At 46.6% G+C, this 12,426-nt stretch overlaps 1 long non-coding RNA gene across 1 annotated transcript; it reads right to left on the reverse strand.

Moving 5' to 3' along the window:
* Positions 1 to 8,367: 8,367 nt before the first annotated feature.
* LOC107201129 lies at positions 8,368 to 9,884 on the reverse strand. Its single transcript, XR_001520027.2, has 2 exons — positions 8,914 to 9,884; positions 8,368 to 8,545 (listed from the first exon to the last, which is right to left on the reverse strand). It is a non-coding gene; the product is annotated as an uncharacterized LOC107201129 (long non-coding RNA).
* Between the last annotated feature and the right edge of the window lie 2,542 nt (positions 9,885 to 12,426).

The following is a 12,426-nucleotide window of genomic DNA, read 5'->3' on the forward strand; positions in this document are numbered from 1 at the left end:
AGGTTTGTTCACCGTTTCATAAATATCTGTAGATTACACAGCACTCTACCAGCTTGCCTTCAAATTTTATTGTATTAAGAAACTTATCTGAAAAGCAGTTTATATCTAATATATTCTTAATCTGTCACTCTTCAGATCCTGTCATAAAATGTGTAACTGAGAGAAGCTGTTCACATTAGCATGCCACCATATCAGGTCATCACTCCCAAAGCTTTTATTATGGGATGTTGCTGAAAGGTGCCATCTTCACAGCCAAGATATGCCTAATTTATCCATTAGGCATTCCTTCAGTAGTCATTTAAAGTGAGCATGATTGGGTTTTTTCAACTGTCTGTGCTTTACCAAGAAGACAGCTATAGCATGGCTCAGAAAAAAGCACTCAAGTTTTTCTGGATGGGCTGTGCAAGAAAAAATGTTTAATTTGCATGCACATGATGGTAGAGGAAGCTGACTCAGAACAAGCCGTTGGTGCTTCTGGATGGTCAGAATTAAGGGCCTGTAGGAGCACTGAGAGGTCTCCAGCATGGACCAGGGAACACTGTGTGTGTGGGTGTCGTTCTATGTGTTGTATAACCCCTTAAAAAATGGGGTACTATGTATTCATCCCTGAAGGAAGGGATGAAAAGGAGCTAGAGAGGAAGAAGGAGGGGAAGAGTGATCCACAGCATACAGAAACACATAGCTGAAGGTACAAGGAGAAAAGGCACAGCATCCCCAGCTTATTAACAATTGTGGGAAGCATTGCACATTCAGGTCTGCTTTTATCTTACCAAAGCTTTGGGAGGAGGCCTAAGACACCTCACTGAGACACACCTGAGGTAATCCACAAAGGCAATGGACAGATAGACTGGGGCACAACAATTTCATAAGACAGTTCAATAAGCCTCAGATAAGAGAATCTCCTGGAGCTATCTATCACTTTCTGTCCAGCTTGAAAAGTGGGGTCCATCACTGTCACAAAAGAACAGCTATACAGCAGACAGCCAACTTCTCTGGCTCAGAAAGCATCCTATCAAAATCTTCACAAGATGGACAATCAGAAAATACATAGTGGGAGCTGAGTGGAGCAAGAATTCCTGGATCATGTCATAGGCAGGTGGTGACTATGGCTCTGCAGGAGAGGTGTGCTCTGGCTCTGTGGCTCCTCTGCACAGGTACTGTGCTGGGCCAACAGCTCAGGGCTGGAAGCAGAGCTCTTGAGCCAGAGGACTGTGTAATCCACACTTCTGCTTCTAGAAGTAAGAGAGCCAGAAAACCCTGCACCATGGACTTACAAGGACTGACTGCATGCCCAATCCAATCCCGTCCTCTTAAGGAGCAGAGGGGTCCCCGGAGAGCAAATATTATCTTCTGTCTGGGCACCTCATTCTTATCTCAGCTTTCTAACACACAAGGTAGGAAGGTAGTGTCCAGTGATTCTCTGCCACGAAAGAAATTCTGGTTTATAGACACTGGGTAGGAAATTCAGCCTTTCAGTGCAACATAAATGTCCAGCTATAAAGCCACTGGATCTATAATGGCTGTAGGAGTTATTGAAGTCTTTAAACTCACTCCTTGCATTATCCCATGACTTCTCTGAAATTTTAGTTAGTGAGTACTTTGGTTTGCAGTGGAAATCTGGTGCAGGTAAATAGCAGTTGTCTTTCACACCTCATGGGATGTTTGCTGTTGTGTAGAAACAAGGGTCAACTTACAGAAAGTTCAGCAGAATAGGCTTGGCAATAGCACTGACATTCTTTGCCAGACATGAATCCTCAGACTGATCTCAGAGCTTCCACTTCCTTTTCAGCCTGATTAGTTAAAAGCTTCTCTGTGGTGCTAACCTAAGTGGGATCTCAGAAACTCAAATACGCATCGAGACACCCAGCAAGACCTTGTGGTGTGGGCTGTCAGGTTTCATCATTTGACAGATTTCCCAGTTGAGGTGCATGTTGATGAAGAGGCATATCCGACATTGTGCAAGAAATTTTTTTGGTAGAACTGAGAAAGGAAGTCAGTAACTTCAGCTTGAAGTTCTCTGCCATAACCCTCACTCCTTCCCCTTCATCCCTTCTCACTGAATCCCCATCTTCTTAATGCCTCAACATAGAGATTAAATAGGCCTTATGAAGAAGAGGACGTGTGGTCGGAAAACACTTTATGTTTAAATTCAGCATAGCTGTGAGAACAGGCAACAAGAAATGGGATTACAAACAGTCAAGCAAGTTCACACATGTTAGTTATGTCCAAAGAGAGTTGCTCTCCTTTGTTGCGATGTGCTTCACTCATCTGTGCAGCTGTGCATCTGGCCTTTTGTTTCTCTACCTATTCTCATAGGTGACTGCCATAATGAGGAATGACAGAGACAGGGACCTGACAGGCAGAAACCTCCCAGACTGGGTGAGGCATGGGACTCACATGAATAAGGCACTTGAGGCAAAGGAATCTGGAAAAGATATTCAAATATATGCAAAACCATAAGTACTACGAGCAACACTACCATTATGTCAGTTTTGCTTTCCAACAGACTTCTGTATGCATTCGGCCTCATGCTGGACTCTAGCAAATCTCTCCTGTTTATTCTGTCTTTGTTCAGATACCATGGTGGAGACTACACGATTATTCTGGTGAAGCATCTGATCGTAAGTGTACAGCTGGTCCCTCCTCTGGACTGTGCTGAGCTTCCCCAAAGTCCAGCATAGCTTGTTCGTTCTGCCAAACACAGACCAAGTCACCTAGAGCAGCATTTTTCAAACCGTTTCTGATTTTTAAATGGTGGGTTTGGTACTTTTTAGGGGAGATTGATGCCTGGCTGCCAAGAAATGTTTATTCTTGTGTTCTTGCCTGATCATTGTCACACATGATTCAGCAAGAGCAGAACTGCCACTCTGCCTGGAAAAAAAAAAAAATCTTCTGGGGCTTGTTCTTGTTCATTTTGGAGTAGAAATGAACCAAAATACATAAAAAGCCATCCTTGAGTTCCCAGAGGGTAATTTTTTGCCTTTTGAGGAAGGACTATTGGGCTAAAATTAGAGAAACTGCACAGGTAGAAAACATTATTAACAAAATTAATGGCTTATGTAAACCAGGAAGAATGTTTTCTGGGGGATGTTTTGCTGTCTGCAAAAATCCAGAGACCTAATATTGTTTAGCCAATTTTCCCCTGCCATGAGGAGGTCAACAGTCATATAGCCTCTGTGTTGGACACTGTCGAGCCTTGTTTACTGCCATTAGAAGGTCCCAGGAGAAAGCTGGTGAGGTTTTGGCAGTTTGTGGCAGAAGAGAGAGCTACAGCTGCAGAACAGTTGTTGTCATAACACCTATTCATCATTATCCCTCCCATCATGAATCACCTACTAATAACTAACCCCTCTTTGTTTACATTCATCACATCTAGAAAGCCTGTGCTTGCTTCCAGGAACCAAATCTCTACCTGGGAAAACTGTCTGCTTTTGTGCCAGTATTTCTCCCCCAAACCCAGAAAATTCTCGAAATCTCCCTGCTGAGAGAACAGGGACAGCTTTTCAAATGTTTTGTTCACTTCCACTTAAAATTCAACCGGAGTATCTAAATTAGGAATGCTGCTACATTCCAGCTCAGAGAGCTGCAGTGCTCTGTTACAAAGAGGGGCTCCGTCTCCTCCTCGTCATCCAGAACCCTGTCTTTCTGGATCGTCTGGTCCATTTGCCTAGGTGGAAAGCTCGGTAGGGGGCCCATGTTGTACCCTTCCTTCTGTGTCTGGTACAGCATGGAGCACCATGTCAGCGATGCACTAATACACAAGAATAATCAGCTCATCAAATCAGCTTCATTAGTTGGAGCTCGAGAGCACAGCTCTGCTGCCCAGCCCTGCAGACACGCAGCCTGCCTCACTACTCCATCTGCTGCAGCCGAGCAGGAGGGGTCTGCCCATTCGGCTGTTCACGCAGAAGTGCAAAAGCCCGGGACACTGGGGGTACTCCGAGCATGTGCCATGTTCCTGCCTGACACATGTCACCAGGGGACCACTGCTCCTCCCCTGTCTCTCATATGGAGACCAAATCCAACTCCAGAGTGCCAGCGATGAAGCCGCTAGAGCGAGATTTTAGGCCACTAATGATTTTCCTGGGTTTTGGGGGGAGGGGAGTAGAGTCTGGTCCAAGAGGTGTGCCTCACATCCTTATTGCAACGTGGACTCCTGGAGGCCACCTCACGCTGCTGGTGGGTGGCTGAGCACTGGGGACCCTCTCCGTGCGACGGGAGAGGCGAGAGGTGGCAGTGCAGAGGCTGCTGGAAGGTGGCTCCGCTCCACGGCAGGCTCAGGGCTCTGCGGTTCCTGTGTGTCGATAGGAGAGGAGCAGGACATCAGCAGGTCACGAGTTTCACAGATTTGTTCACTGCTTGGAATTTCTGAGTGAGAGTATTTATGGATAGCTCTGGAGTTATTTTTACGGGAATGGCTCTGTAACTAAGCACTTCAGAAAAAAATCAGGTCACCATGTAGATGAAAAGGCAGGTGGAGGGGGCTTCATTTGAGTGTATCGAGCTTGGATACCACCCACTTGGGATGGGTGTAAGCCCCTAGCAGGTGCATGCCATGAAAACCCCTAGGGCTGGTTGTCTTCACAAATGCTCTTCCTCAAACAATGATGAATAATAAACACATGTGTAAATTTCTCAGTCATTGGTATTGCCAAGGGTCTGTGCAGAAGTATCTGTTGCTTACACTGAAGTTCTCTCTCTCTCTCTGTGTATTTTTAGCATGGATGGAGATATAGTCTCAGAAAATGTAATGACATGTGACATGCAGGATTCATATGTATCTAGGCAGTATGGGAATGTACCATGTAGGAGGAGATGTAACATACTGCTTGGCTTCTAATACCCATTACTTAAGCACAATAAGGCGCCTTATGGAAGCAGATAAGGGGGCTCCCCATGGAGCCTAAGCATTAGAAGCATATGTTTATCCCATACCTGTATTCTCTCTTCGCTTTATGTCATTACGTTTAAGTTACTTCATGCAATATTGACTGACGATTTTTACTGGCTTGTCAGAAATGTTCTGGGCATTTACCTTTAGAACATTATCAGTCTTCACAAGAAAACAACTATCAGCTTGATTCTACCTCTCTCATGTCATTAACAAATATCTGCTAATGAGTCCACCCTGATACCAATGCAATCCTATGGCAAATCACCTAAAGTTCAAGATAATTTCTTTGCTGATTTTAAGATAGTCAAATGGCAATGTTCTGTCCTGGAGTTACCTCCGTAACTTTAACAAGATGAGACAGTGAAGTTTTGCCTTGTAAGTGGTTCTAACAAAATGGTTTTTTTCTATAAAATAGCATGTTTAAGGAGCCATTTAATGTCCACAGTATCTCTGCCATTAAGAGGAAGTGTCTCAAACAGAAGGGATCAGCCTCTTCCCTCCCTTGTTTTCACATTGCAACCTAGTTTTAACAGGAGCTGTAGCCCGCAAATGGATACAGAAAACGGCTGCTAAAGGATCTTAATATCATAGTTCAAAGAGAACTGCCTATTTTCCTAACTAAGGTTTGAATTGCATTGTAAAGATAGACACTGGAACGGTTGACAGCTTTAACAAGAAAACTGTGACTGCAATCCTAGTGCAAACCATACATCTTGTGAGATCAAGTGGAATGCTCTGTACAGATGCCAAAAGAAGCTGAATGTTTAAAGCCTGGGGTTTTTTTATTAGTAGTTAATGGTGTATATTTAGCACTGAAAAGATCATTTGACAGCACATCAGTCTTTCCAGATAGAGTAAAAGGAAACCCAAAAACCCCACATTTGTGTGGGGTCTTTTTTGTCTGAAATTTTAGGAGGAAACAACCTACCGACTGCTAACTCTGCTGAACTAGATGGAAAGATTGCCATTGATTTCCATGGACTTTAGATCAACCAGAAGGAGGGAAAGCAAAATGCATGCTAGGATGTTTCCTTGGTTATTTGCCTGTCCTTTTAAATGCTATATGTGACATTTTAAAGTTCAGGTGTTAAAAAAGGAATGATAGCTTCATGAAGGGTTTGTCACTGAACTGCAGAGTTTAGAAGGCTGTTAAAAATATGAATATAAATGTCTCTGTGCATATACACTACAGGGACAGAATTTAATTTAGCTGGAGCTGGTGGTACCTGACACTTTCTGCTATGAGAGCCTGTTTTCAGTTTTCTATAACTTTGCCAAGTTTTAACCATTCAGTGTCTACCTCACACTGAATATTTTGCATCTCTTGATTCTACCAGCAAGGTGATGAAAAGCTACCCAGTACTGCAGAATGGAGAAGGCAATCAGGGGATCTGGCCACAAGGGAGAGGGAGTGACAGCAGGAGAAGCATGCACATGGACAAAGGAGGGGACAAATGAGAGTGGAAGGTAAATCAGATGGGGGCAGCCAGCCATAAGAGAGAGTGATGGGATGGGGTTAAGGGCTAGGCCAGCAGGAGAGGCAGCCTGGGAGAGAAACACAGGAAAGGTTGAGGAATAAAAGACCCCCAAAGCAATCTGAGCAGTAAATCCTTGAATCATGCATTCATCTTCTTTAGGTTTTTGGGTGTTTTTTTTTCTTTTTCCCCCAGGCTAAAGAAAATGATTTATGCAGCACCAAGCATAAGGGGGCCCCATTCTCCACTGGCTGGTAAGCATTACTGTGAGGAACACAACGGCAGCAACAGCAAAGGCAGGAGATGCCTGTTGTCATTTCAAAAGCCCTGGGAATGACTCACTGGTCAGACTGCTCCTGAGAAGAAGAGCTGCTTATTGCAACTGTTTGCTTTCTTTTCCTATCGAAACTGCAATTTTTATATTCTTTTTCCAAGCACTAGGAAGGGGCTACAGGGCTACAGAAATAGGCAAAAAAGCTGAGAAAGAGAGAGCAAGGGCAGGCAGTTATGAACAAAGGCACACAGTGAAGAGGGAGACAAAGCACAGATGAGGAATGAGAGCAAGTGAGGAGATGCAGAGATGGGAAGAACCACCAGATGGGGGACAAAACAAAATCTCTCAGGATTTCTAACTCTTCCCCAAGGTATATGTATGATCCTTGTGCAAACACTTCTTCAAAGAGGTGCCTCATCTTCCAGGAACAGGGATGGATGCAGAGTCAGTAAGACGGACAGCTGGAGAAGTAGATGATTAGGCATTGGTATGTCAAAAGATGTTCTCTGGTACATACCACATCAGTAGAAATGCTTGAGGAAAGTCCCAGCTCCAGTGTTCTTTCACTCTCTACCTGCTAGGTTTAAAGCTTGATGTCCAGAAAGGCAGCACACATTTCCTTGTCCTCTGACACTGGGACCAGAAGCCAACCCCACCTGAGTCACAATAAAAGTTTCCCATGTTGAGATCCACTGGCACATTGCACATCATTTCTGTGCAGCTGTTTACATGAGGTCCTGCTAATGTGCACTCTCATTCTTGAGAGTCAGCCTGTGCCTGTGTGTGTCTCTGATCCACAGATTAATGGTAAGATTGTGCTTGTGGGAGCTTGCACTGCTGCTGGGAGACAGCATGTAGGCCCCTCTTGCTCCAACTGCATGTACCCATTGCAGGCATTTCTGCAAGGGAAGTTATTTTGGAGGTGCAAGGAATCACATGATTCCAGAACAAATGTCTCCAGGAGATGTTGCTCTTCCCACGTCTCTTCCAAAGGGCAAAGAAAACCAGAGAAAAGGTAGAGGGAGACTTCCAGCCAGCCCCACTAGCTTTTGCAGATGAACTCTTAACAAATGAAGCCTTCTCACAGCATCAATTTTGCAGGTCACACCAAGTTTTTGGGCATGGCCCTATTCATAGCTGCTTGGCAATTTGGGAAATGAAAGAGAAACATGTGAAAATGCTACCCTGGACTTGCTAGTAAACGGGTTATTTGGAGTTCTGACTAATCAGTTTCTGTGATGGATGTCACCCAGTCTTAATGGCATTGCCTCTCTACATGCCACAGTATAGGAAAAAAAAAAAGGTTTTGTTCTACTTTTTCCTGTTTCACACATATTCCCTAAACATTTGATGGGTCTTGGAGTGTGAGGGTTTTCCAAATGGCTACAGAAGCCTTTCTGAGGCTAATTTATCCCTGTGAATATTTACGTCTTATAAATGTCACCATCTTCCTGATGGATGCAATCATCTGTGGCAGTTAGGCTGCTTTGCAGGACAGGACCCTGAGTAATGACTGAGAGGAGAACACAAGGATGCCTGAGTGGAGCAGGGCAAGGAAGCCAAGGCAAGCAGGGTGACTGCCGTGGTTTAAACATGGCATGGACCCCCAGCAGTAAAGAGGTTGTGTCTTCTCTTGTTGTCTCACTCTTCCTTTCACAATCTGGTGACTACAACCACCACTACCACCACCTTGGGAAGTAAATAAGGTCCAAAACACCAGCAGAGAGAATCAGTAGCTTTTATTCACTAAAATATGTGTTGTCAAAAAAAAAAAAAAAAAAAAAAAAAAGGAAAAAAAAAAGAAAAAAAAGCTGTAGTCACACAGCTGTAGTCTGGTCTCCCACGTTTCAGCTGTTCCCTCTGTCCACAGGCAGAAGTAATGCGTCACTTTCTGAATTGTTTCTTTAAAGAAAAAACAACAACCCAAATCAGTTAATCAACAGCAGCAGTGCTGCCGACTGGGAGCGGTGGGCTCTGCTCCAGCGAGGAGGCACAGCACGGCCCCCAGGAATGGCCGCAGGTAGGAGCTGCGAAGCTCATGGCTCTTTCGAGTACGTAGTGTCCCGGCAGCCGCGGAGGGAGGGTCTGTCCTGCCCTGCCAGCTCCCGGCGCAGGGTTGCTCTCCTGGATTCAGGAGAGGCTCAGAGCCCGGCAGGTTCGAGCAGGCTGCGGGGCCCCGGCGCCGCTGCCCGGCCACGGACAGGGCAGGAAAATGCTGCGTTCCCCGGCAAGACGCACAGGATTTCCTGCAGCGGGTCAAGAAAACATACCTTCCCATTGTCCCCGCCATGTCACGGGGAGTCCTTGTGCTCCGCTGGGGACAATGTCAACTCCTACCCTGGCAACCAAGGAAAACAAGGACGGTTGTTTGCATTTGACGCGAAGCTGCCGCCCGCCTCCCTCAGCAGACAGGCCTGGCACTGGCGGGGACGGCCGCCCTCATGGCCACTAATGAGCCTCCGTCCCTGGCCGTTGGTTGGCCCCGGAGGTGGAAAATCTGTGGCAGCCCCAGGGAAAAAAAAAATCCCAACTTAAGACAAACAACTGTTTGTGGGGGAGGCGGCGAGGAGCGGACGCCGTCCAGCCCTTGCGAGCGCGGTGCCGATTCCTGCCCTCGCCAGGAGCTGGGCCGGGCAGCCAGCGAGAGCCCGGGCAGTGTTTGGGCCGGGACTGTGCCCAGCTGTGCCCAGAGCGGTGTCCAAGGGCTGTCCCAAAGGCACAGGACTAGCGCAGGAGGCTATGGCACCCTGCAGCATGCTCGGGGCCAGCTCAGCGCCCACTCCTCACCCAGCCCCGGTAAACTGCAGGGTGGGCTTTCTATTGCCCTACCCTGGTGTTCAGTGTATTCGCTGTCACTGTTGCCTTTTGTCTCCTGTAAAAGTCACTTTAGCGTTCAAATATCAGCCACAGAGAGGGAAAGGCAGTCTTGTGTTCATGCAAAGCCCAGGACTCAGTCTTTTGGTGGGCGCTGAATGCACAGAAACGCGACGTGCCATGCTGGCACAGCCCTGGTCAGTACACGTACCCCGGGCACCCTGAGTCCCGGCCCCGTCACCGCAGCCTGGCTCCTGACACCTCACAGCCCCGTGAACAGAGGCCACGGAAGGCTCAGCTTTGATACTGCTGGGCTGGCAAATCTCCAGAATCAAAGGCACTGTTTGCTTCATACAATGCTTTTGTGAACCTGCATTTGCTTTTTTGTCATAACATCAAGTCGGCAAGTGCAGGATGAGACAGAGCACCCTGGAAGGCAGTGGCAAGGATTATAAAAAACAGCATTTTACAGGAACTTAAAGGAAAGAAATTGCCACTCTGACCCTTTAAAAAATGTAATCTTAAACTACACATGGAACACATGTAAATCAGCTTAGTGTTAGCAGGAACATGGATACACACAACCCTCTATGTAGGACTTTACCTTCAGGCTCAAGACGGTGTTTCAGTTTCTGGCAAAATACAGATTTTCCCTCTCTTTCCAAAAAGTCAGTCTGTCCTATGTTTCAGTGTGCCCTAGAATACCAGAACTGTTGTTTGACTAATACTAGTTATTTGCTTGGGTAAGGATTATTAATAAACTCCAGCATAATGGAAAGGTGAAAATACTTAAAGCCCTAGAGATAGAAGCACATATAACCCAGGCTCCGAGGCTTCAGAAGTGTCCCTGACACTGAACCAGGCGCAGACCCAAAGTGCCGCAAAATAGAGCTGTGTCCAGAGTCAGTGTTACTGTATGACTAGATCCACAGAAGGTATCACATAGAAGGCTGTCCATCCAAAGAAGGAGAGAAAGACATATGTAAAGAGAATTTACTGTTAGATTAAAAAAAATCCCAAACAATTGAAAAGTGTTTGTCCAGGGAGGGAGAACATGTGTCTTTAAATTTATCATAGATAAATGGGCAGAGGGAATAGCAGCCAAGATTTCCTTGTCTGAAAGGCTGAAGCTAATACTGTCATCTGTGGTTAAGACCCATTTGTCAAACAGAGTATGTTGAGAATAAGGAAAATCAAGTCTGCCTTCCCTTTTTAATTTGACTTAATTAGCCATAATTCCCCTTACTGAAATAAAGGCATTTTCAGTTGCAGGACACATTTCTGTGCCCTTACTTTTACTAATGCAAATACATAGCTCTGCATGCAGGGAAAGCAAAAGCCAGACAAATGTGCTGCAAAAACAAGATGCTCCACTACACTCACCTCCTTCCTTGGGAGAGGAGGACAGAACAAACAACACGTGGCAGATGTTAGCCACACAGTTCAGTGCCCTACTGGGAGGCATGCAAATACTATCGTGATACACAGGCTGGGAGAAGCTACATAGGAGAAAACAGGGCACTTGTTGTATGTATGTCAGATTTGCCCCTCCATAGCTAGGAGGAGGCATGCACTCATAGCACGGCACAGAGTACATAATGCAATTATAATTGGGTGCAATATGTTCACAGCGCTTAAAAAAACGCTGTCTTAAAAAACTGAGTGCCACGTTCAGATGGCTTAAATTCCCCAAGAGCCCCCGTGCCTACTGCTTCCTACTGGCTGCTTCTGGTCCTTCAGCGGTGCCCAGCCAAGAGGAAACTTCAGGGCACAGATGGAGTTCAGGCTAGACAGTCCATAACCTTCACTGGATCCCGCTGGCATCCTGTGGTGCGAAACCTGCATCCCAGAATTACTTGGAGCAGTTGTCCTCCCGAACCCGATGAGCACACTTGCTTAAAATAGGCACTTGCAAAGGTGTGGCAGGGCCAGCCTTAGGGCTCGCAGAATTGCTGAGGGGGACTGTGAGCCTCAGAATATCCTTGTAATTCATCTGTAATGTTAAACTTTAAATAACTGTCTTCCTCTTTCATTCCTTTCTACCTCGGCTAAGAAATGCGACACACACTGTGTAAAGGGACTGTCACCAGCTGTTAATAAGAAAGCAGCTTTAGCTTCTCTCCGCTTCTCTTGTTCACACGTAGACAGTGTTGGAAATCAGTGAAAACGGGTGTAGCCCCTCTGCTACCACCACCACCACCTCCCACAAAGAGAGCAAGTGAGAAAGGGAAGAGGAAAGGTTGAAGAAACGGGCTGACCTACTTAGGTACTGCGAAGGACGAGCATGCAGGCTCTGAGTGCTGGGATGGCTGCGCTCGTTTGTTCTGGGCACCTACTGTTACCCTGGCATCCCTCCAAACAAATGGCTTTACACCAATTCCAAAACAGCTCCTTCCTCCTCCTCTTCAAAATATGCCCTCCCCACCGTGCATGCTCTCCCTGTGATCCTTGCCGCCTTGGTTTTAAAACGGCCGCTTCCCTGAGCAGGCAGCCAGCCCCTGTCTTCTCACCCACCTGTTAATACCTGGCCTCCTGTTTGTCACATGGCAGCTCTGGGCTCTGGACCAGGAACCCCCCCTTGCTCCTGTGCCGCAGCCACTGCTTCCGGCATGGGCCACCTGTCCCTCCTGTCTCAGCTGAGAAAGGACAGGACCTAACTGCAGGGTAGGTGGCTGTCAGTGAGCGGACCCGGCTTGCAAGGAGTGGTTTCCAGAAGCAGGAAGGAGTGAGGAGGCAGGTCTCCTTGCTCCCGGGAGCCTTGACTCAGACCCCTTCCCGTGTGTTGCATGCCACCCCCTCTGCTCCGCTGGCTCTGAGCCCCTGAGTGGCACCACTCGAACCCTGTGAGTTAGCCAGCCTGAAAATTATACCCACTGGGATCTGGCCAGTTTGCAAAGCCTAATATCAGTGATTGCAAGGTGGGATCAACGCATTCAAGCAGTACAAGGATTGCATTATAAACCCTTTTG

The sequence above is a fragment of the Parus major genome, chromosome 3, assembly GCF_001522545.3.
Source record: "Parus major isolate Abel chromosome 3, Parus_major1.1, whole genome shotgun sequence".
Lineage (NCBI taxonomy): Eukaryota > Metazoa > Chordata > Aves > Passeriformes > Paridae > Parus > Parus major.